This window comes from Tupaia chinensis, unplaced genomic scaffold (assembly GCF_000334495.1).
Source record: "Tupaia chinensis unplaced genomic scaffold, TupChi_1.0 Scaffold000544_1, whole genome shotgun sequence".
Lineage (NCBI taxonomy): Eukaryota > Metazoa > Chordata > Mammalia > Scandentia > Tupaiidae > Tupaia > Tupaia belangeri.
In genome coordinates, this window is record NW_006160056.1 from 241,804 (window position 1) to 249,292 (window position 7,489).

At 34.2% G+C, this 7,489-nt stretch overlaps 1 long non-coding RNA gene across 1 annotated transcript in view; it reads right to left on the reverse strand.

Annotated features, from left to right (window-relative positions):
* Nucleotides 1-270: 270 nt before the first annotated feature.
* The window catches only part of LOC102493448 (uncharacterized), a 16,042-nt gene continuing 8,823 nt past the window's right edge, over nt 271-7,489 (reverse strand). Inside the window, exons 3-4 of the long non-coding RNA XR_335824.1 lie at nt 3,431-3,520; nt 271-482 (exon numbers count right to left, since the gene is read on the reverse strand). This is a non-coding gene — a long non-coding RNA (uncharacterized LOC102493448). The remainder of the gene's footprint in view (nt 483-3,430; nt 3,521-7,489) is intronic.

Here is a 7,489-nt window from a genome sequence, read left to right on the forward strand (position 1 = left end):
ATTGATCGAGTGTCTATTATGTGTCAGGTTCCCTCATGAGCATTTCATGTGTATTAGTTCTTTTAGTTTTCAAAAGAACTCTATAATGGAGATGACCTTATTCCTATTTTATAGACAATGAGACTGAGGGACAGGGAATAACTTCATAGTTTTAGACAACACTAACTACATTAATATTTGGAATACTTACTGCAAAGCCCAATACTTATAAATGATAACAATTAGTACAAAATTAGTTAAATTAACCTTGTTGTTCCTCTTAAAGCCCCTTTCAATAGTCATTAAAACTCACAGCCTCTTTGGTTTGGACTCCTGTCCAACTAATTAATTAAGATGTACTGTTTGATTGCAGTTAAGATTCATTGTCTGAATGCATACATGGTGCTCAATCCTCACACTTCAAAAACAGAATGTATTGAGCTTCAGAGGTCGGTCAGTTCCAGAAGATAATCTCTATTTCTCCAGGATGTGTCTGATTCGTTCTGATGGGCAAGACCAGAAAGCACACATAATCAAGAAGAGGTTTATCTAAAAACATTACCAATCAGTCACTTTCATTACTTTCAGTGGACATACTGTAGGTGCTTTGTCTGGTTTGAATGATCTTTGGATAACTGATCCAAATTGAATCCATTGGTTCTAACCCAGTTTGCATCCTAGCACAATGACTCTCTGACTTTCATATGGAGCAGAATCACCTGGAGGGCTTGTAAAACAGATTGCTGGGCTTCAATCCCAAAGTTTCTGATCCAGTAAGCTTAACATTGCCAGCAAATTTGCATTTCTACGTTCATGGGGGGTGCTGATTCTATTGGTCTGGGATTCCATTTTTATAAGCACAGCTTTAGAAGATAATCTTAGAGAGACTTGATTTCAACTTTTATTCGAATTTCTGGTGGAAATTCCTTTTTTACATGGCATGAGTTTATATTCGCAGAGGATAAAAAAAATTAACAATACAAAAATTATCTTGTGCCAGGAAATAAGAAATAGAACCAAGAAGATATAAAAGGCAAGATAATAAAAACAAGAAACATCTGCAAAGTGAAAATAGTTACTGAACATTATAGTGTTCATGAAAAATTAGAATGAATAAACATTTTGAATTTTATTATCTTGTTACTCATTTTACTTTAAAATTTCCATGTGTTCCATGGTTGTCCTTTAATTATTGTACAATTTTTTTTGAGAAGTTTTTCACTATAGGGCACATGCGCTCGCCAGACAGACAGAGAGAGACATAGAGACAGAAAGCGAGAAATCACCCCCCAAGGGGAATGGTCACGCCACAATCCCTTCTCCATTCTCCTCTCAGGATCTTGGGCATGCACGCACACGCGCCCTGCGTGAGTTTTAAGCCACCGGATACAGGACGCAAACCGCAGTCGACTACGTGGGAGTCCAGCGACATAGCCATTATGCTAACTGCTGGTTCCCAATGAGTTTATATTCTTATTTCATAATATTAGAGTCCTAAATGTCCACATACTCTACTAAGCACAATTGTGCAAAATGATTCCCAAATTTTATGTATTTAGTCAGAGAATGTATGTACTTACCAGAGAGTAACAGAGACGTAAGTACCCACCTGGGAAATGATCACACTGCAATCCCTTTTCTTTCAACTCTCCCTCCTTTTCAGGTTTGGGCACAAAAACACAAATGCCCAGTGTGTTTCTTAACAGATCTGGGACTCAAACCACACAGTAAGTTGTGTGGGATTCAGCTGCCTTAGCCACCAGGCCATGGAGTCATTCCCCTAATATATTTTTCTATTTTTATTTTTTATTATTTTGCTGTAGTGTGTTTGCACTTACCAGAGAGAAAGAGAAAAAAAGAAAGAGATAGAGAGAGAAAGTGAGAAAGCACCCACCAGGGGATGGTCATTTTACAGTCCTTTCTCCTGCACTTTCCTGTCAGGATTGTGAGCATGCACACACATGCACCCAGCATATTTTGAAGCCACCAGGTCCTGGTCTCAAACTGTACTGTCAACTGCAGAATCCAGCTACCTAAACCACCATGCCACTGGCTGGCCCCCAAATCTTTATTTTGAATAAAAAAAATTCTTTACATTAAGGTTTTTGACACACTAGACAAGATGTTGATACTTTTTTAACTTTCTGATACTTAAAGTTTATTTGTGTTTTTTGAATTTCACCATTAAAAGAACTCTGAATTTGTCTCTGAGATAGCCATAGATATTATATTTGAACTAGAGAGTTTTAGGCTATGCACAGGATAAGAAAGCAGAGACTGGAATTTGTGTAAGATACATACTCCATTCATTTTATTTTCTACAAGTACAACCTACCAAAGTCTTTTAATCTAAGTTGATTTTTTAAAGTTTTGTTTTGTTTTTTAAGAGAGATTTTTGCCATATGGTGCATATGCTTGCTGGAGAGATAAAAAAAGCAAGAGATTATCCCCCGGGGAGATGGCCACACCGCAATCCCTTCTCCATTCTCCACTTGGGGTTTTTGGGCACACATGCATATGTGCCTGGTGTGAGTTTTAAGCCATTGAGTCCAGGACTAGAATATCGACTATGTGGGAGTCTAGCGACATAACCATTACACCATTGCTGGTTCCTTAAAAGTTATTTTGTGTGATAAATTTTATCCAATGTTTCTTGTACCCTGTATATACAGATATTGCTTAATGAACTAATGAACAGTGCTTGAAATGTTAGAGAAGTTAAATAATGCAGTGTTTAAAACCTTGGGATTTTTTGACAGAGACACCTTAGTTCAAATTTTAGCACTGCCCCTTCATAAGTAAAGAGTGACCTCAGGCAAGTTCCTTTTTTCCCCAGAGCCTCAGTTTTTTTCACCTAAATAAGCAAGGTAATACCTTCCTTTTGGGCTATTGAAACAGCTGATTTAGAAGATATTAGTAATAATAAACATTATAAATTGAAGATGTTATCCTTTCTTGAAGATAATCTTTTTGCCCAAACTCTTCAGCTCTCTCTCTAGCTCTGTAATTTTATAGTAAAAAATATAAAGTTCTGTGTAAAATTAGAGGAAAATTTAATTTGCAGGTATTCAGTATTAAGGGAGTATGTGGTTACCAAACCACACTGTTTTCACTTGTTATGATCAATACATGTGTTTGCTTAGTGTTAACTCTTATTTTAGTAGTGTTTGCCTGAATCAACATTAGATAACAGAATTCCCACAATTCAAATAAATATCAGTGGGCCAAAGAGGACTTTTCTTCAGTCAAGGAGGGCATGTGGAACACTGGGTTGGCATTAACACATCAGAAACAATTTAGATAGTATCCATTGTACTAACACAGGATATTTATGGCATAACAGCATTTGTACCTTAGATGAGGTAAACATCTAATTCTATATATTGTAATATAGGAAAATCAGAAAATAGCTATAGTGAAATCATTTGCGCCAGTTTTTATTTGTTTTTACCTTTTCAGTGCAGTTCATAATGTTATATTTCTCCTCAGGCTTTTTGGTTTCATATTCAGACAAACCTGAATGACTCTGCTCAAATGGACTCTCAAAAACAAAAGAAAGTGATTCTAATTAACTTAAGACAAATTATATGTGAGTATTGGGAGGGGCAGATAAGGAATACATAGAGTGGGAGTGGGGTAGCTCAACAAATTAACACAGGTAAATGACCAAGACAGGAAGGAACAAGAAACACAAGGGCTCTGATATCCTGATCAGCAGGTGGACTCTCCCCAGAGCTCCAATGCTTTTTCATCTGTGAGTCATTCTGCTCAAAAAAGAAGGGCTTATCCCCAACCCTAAAGTAGGTCCAGTGTTTACCCTTTGTTAAGGAAGGATAGGGACATTGACTGACAGTCCTACCTAGGCAGCTGCATAGGATTTCTTGCTGGGGAGAAAGCTTCCCAGAGAAAAAAAAGTCTGCTGTTAGCAGTTATGCACACAGAGAGAATAGGTTCCAAAATAAGTGTAGCCTGCTGGTACAAACAGCACAGGAATGTATTTGAACTGGACTCACTCATTTACTTTGAAAAACAAAAAGATACAAGTATCTTAGAATAACAGCAAAAGGCACACTAAAAATATAACTAGTCTTCAATGTAAAGAAATTTATAGCCCACCACGCTATGCACACTGAATTAGCTAAAAGATAATATTTAATGCTCATATTCAAGATGACAAGACAAAGCTCATTAAATGGAATAATGTTCATTTAAAGGTTAATTTATTCACACCCAATGCAATGGCTATTTGGGTGTCCACTTTTAATAGCAGCAGTGGCAACAATAAAAACTTTGGCAATAATGTTAATTTCTTAAAGGCTATAGCTAGTAAATATTTAATATAGCCCCCAAACATTTTAATATTCTCTCCATTAATATTTTACCTAATAGTTTTTCTCTCATATAATCAATTTAATATTTTAATGCTCAATATTTTAATTGGTCTTCAATTTGGAGAAATAGATTCAAAATTTACGTTTAATATATAAAATCATATCTACAAGCTAAAGAAAAAGTTAAAAATATGTAAACCCCTAGGGAAATGGAAAATTACTTTATTTTAAAATGTATGCCATAAATTTTATATTAAATTAACACTGAATCACAGATGTTTCTTCTTTCAAATCTTTAATATTCAACAATTATGTCTCTCCTTAATATCCTTTGGCATTAAATTTAATTGACCCTGGTTCTGTCAATTAGAAGCATTTGTATTATTTATGGATTTTATATGAATTGTCTTTATCAAGTCTGTAGAGCTTTAGGCCATTTGCTTATTCATTGCCTCTTTCTTGAAATATTCCCATCTCAAAATATTAGGATCTTTGAAATAATTTTAATACAACAAAACATCTGTTCTCAAGGGAATGTTGATAATGGGGGCATCTATGCATGTGTGGGGACTAGGGATATATGGGAAATCTCTATGGATTACTCTAAATTTTACTGAACCAAAAACTGCCCTAAAAATAAATCATTAATAAAATAAATCATTAATAAAAAAATTTAATTTAAACTCTATTTCAATGGGGATGGTAAATATGAAGGAGCAGATAGTAAACAATTTATAATTATAGGCCACATACTTCTCTAGATCACTTCTTTCTTTTCTAAAAAATAGTTTTTGTTTATTTGCTTATATATCCCTATATCTGACCCTTTCCCACCCTCTTGTCACACTATCTCTGGTGTCTACAGTTGTCTTCCATTCCTTTCCCTCCCACATTTATTGATCACACAATTTCTTAAATAATCTAACTACTTTCAATAGCAAGTTCAGCTGGTAATTTCAAGAAAAGCAGTTTTGAATTGGTAAAGAAATTTGCTTAAAACTTAAAGCCCAGAAACAGGTTAGTATTCTGTTCAAATAGTAGGTACATGAACCTACTGACAGCTCAAGACAGGACAAAAACTCTTAAAACCAGACAACAAAGCCTAGAAGAAAAGTAGCAATATTTTAGTCAAAAGTCACAGAATGCTATTTCACCAGTTTAGTATCATGAGAGACAGAGAAAGAGAGAAAGACAGAGAAACCCCTAGAAGGTCTTGACACCACAATCCAACCCCCAGACTCAGCTAATGCTTGGTCATAAGTAGATGCATGCTCAGCATCTTCAGCGAGGTCTCTGGACTCCAACCCTAAACCTTCCCACATGGGTCAATCTCATAGAGCATTATGTTTTACCACTGTACCACTATCTGCAACTCTTCTTTTTCTTTAACAAATTTTCAAGAATGAAAAAACTATTTTTAGCTTAATAACTATAAAAACAGGCTACAGGCTGCATTTGGCCCATTTGCCTACTCCTGCAATGTATCTTCATATTTGATAAAATATGAATACAAGAGCTCTGAGATGTGTCTGTAAGTTTAAATAATTTATAACCAAACAAGCATAATAGTCCCCATTTAATTCAAGAAGTACAGTGTAACCATTTTGATTTCTCAAAATTTTACCATATGCAACTTCAGGAAATATTTGGATACATCTTTCATTAATTTTATTTATCCTTTCAGAAAAAAAAATCTCTTTTAGGTGAATTTTCTTATAATTTAATTAGTTTTTCAAAAGATGCTTATTGAGGATGTCTTGATTTATAATCACTATACTAGGCTCCTAAGGAGCTTATTATATTCAAATAGTGAAAATAACAAATTTTTTAAATCCACAAATTTGATACTGGTTATGGGTAAAAATGATGATGGTTTGAACAAAATCTAATAAGATTTGAGATAGTTTTTAATAGTGCCATGAGACTTACTGGTGGATTAAGGTATAAAGGAAAGGCAATGTGTAAAGGAAAAAGAGAAATCAAGGATGACCCTAATTTTGACCTGAGAAATTGAATAGATGGTGATACTATTTAATATAATGAGGAAGACTTTTTGAGAGGTAGGTTTTAGCTATATTTTGGTATGGTGAATTTCATGTTGATTAGATACCTCTATGGAAATTTAAGTAGGTAGTTGGATGTCCAAGTTCAGAGTTTCAAAGATAAATGATCCCATTTATAACCACAGAGCTGGATAAAATCTCCTAGGGAAAAAAATACAGAATGAAAGTAGAAAAGGAAGAGATGGTGATCCAGCAGCAATCCCTGGAGTAAGGCAATAACACAAAACTTAATAGAAAAGTAACGGTCACAGGGAGACAGGAAAAACGTGCCAAATCATGTCAGATAAAAATCCACCCGAGTGTGAGGTCTAAGAAACTTGGAGAAGAAAGCAAAGAATAGCTAGTCAAGAAGACCAGGAAGGAAAGAGTCATCGGCACCATTTGTTGAAGAGACTTTCTTTTCCACGTTGGATTGTCTTGTATCTTTTGTAAAAACTCAGTTGACTATATATTTTGGAATGTATTCTAGGTTCTCTATTCTGTTCCATTGGACTACATACCTGTTTTGTGCCAGTACCATGCTATTTTGATTATAACAAATGTGTAATATATTTTGAAGTCAGGAAGTGAGATGCTGCCTACTTTATTATTTTTTTGCACAGTATTGCTTTGACAATATGGAGCCTTTTATGATTTTAGACAAATTTTATTATTGTTTTTCTATTTCTGTGAAGAATAGCTATGGTAATTTGATTGTAATTTCATTAAAATTATAAAATAATTTGGGTAAAATTGACATTTTGATTATATTAATTCTCCCCAGTCCAGGAAAATAAGATGTCTTTCCACTTTTTTGTATCAATTTTAATTTCTCTTTTTTAGTTTTTCATTGTTTTTCTTATAGAAGTCTTTTATTTCTTTGGTTAGGTTTATTCCTAGGTATGTGTGTGTGTGTTTGTGTGTGTGGCTATTGTAAATGAGATTGCTTTCCTTAAGTCTACCTCAGTCTGCACGTTGTTGGTGTATAAAAATGCTATAAATTTTTGTATATTGATTTTGTATTCTGCCACTTTACTGTTTTCATTTATTATTTCTAGGGATCTTTTTGTAGATTCTTTAGGAATTTTTAAGTATATAATCATGTCATCTGGAAACAGAGATAATTTCACTTTTTCT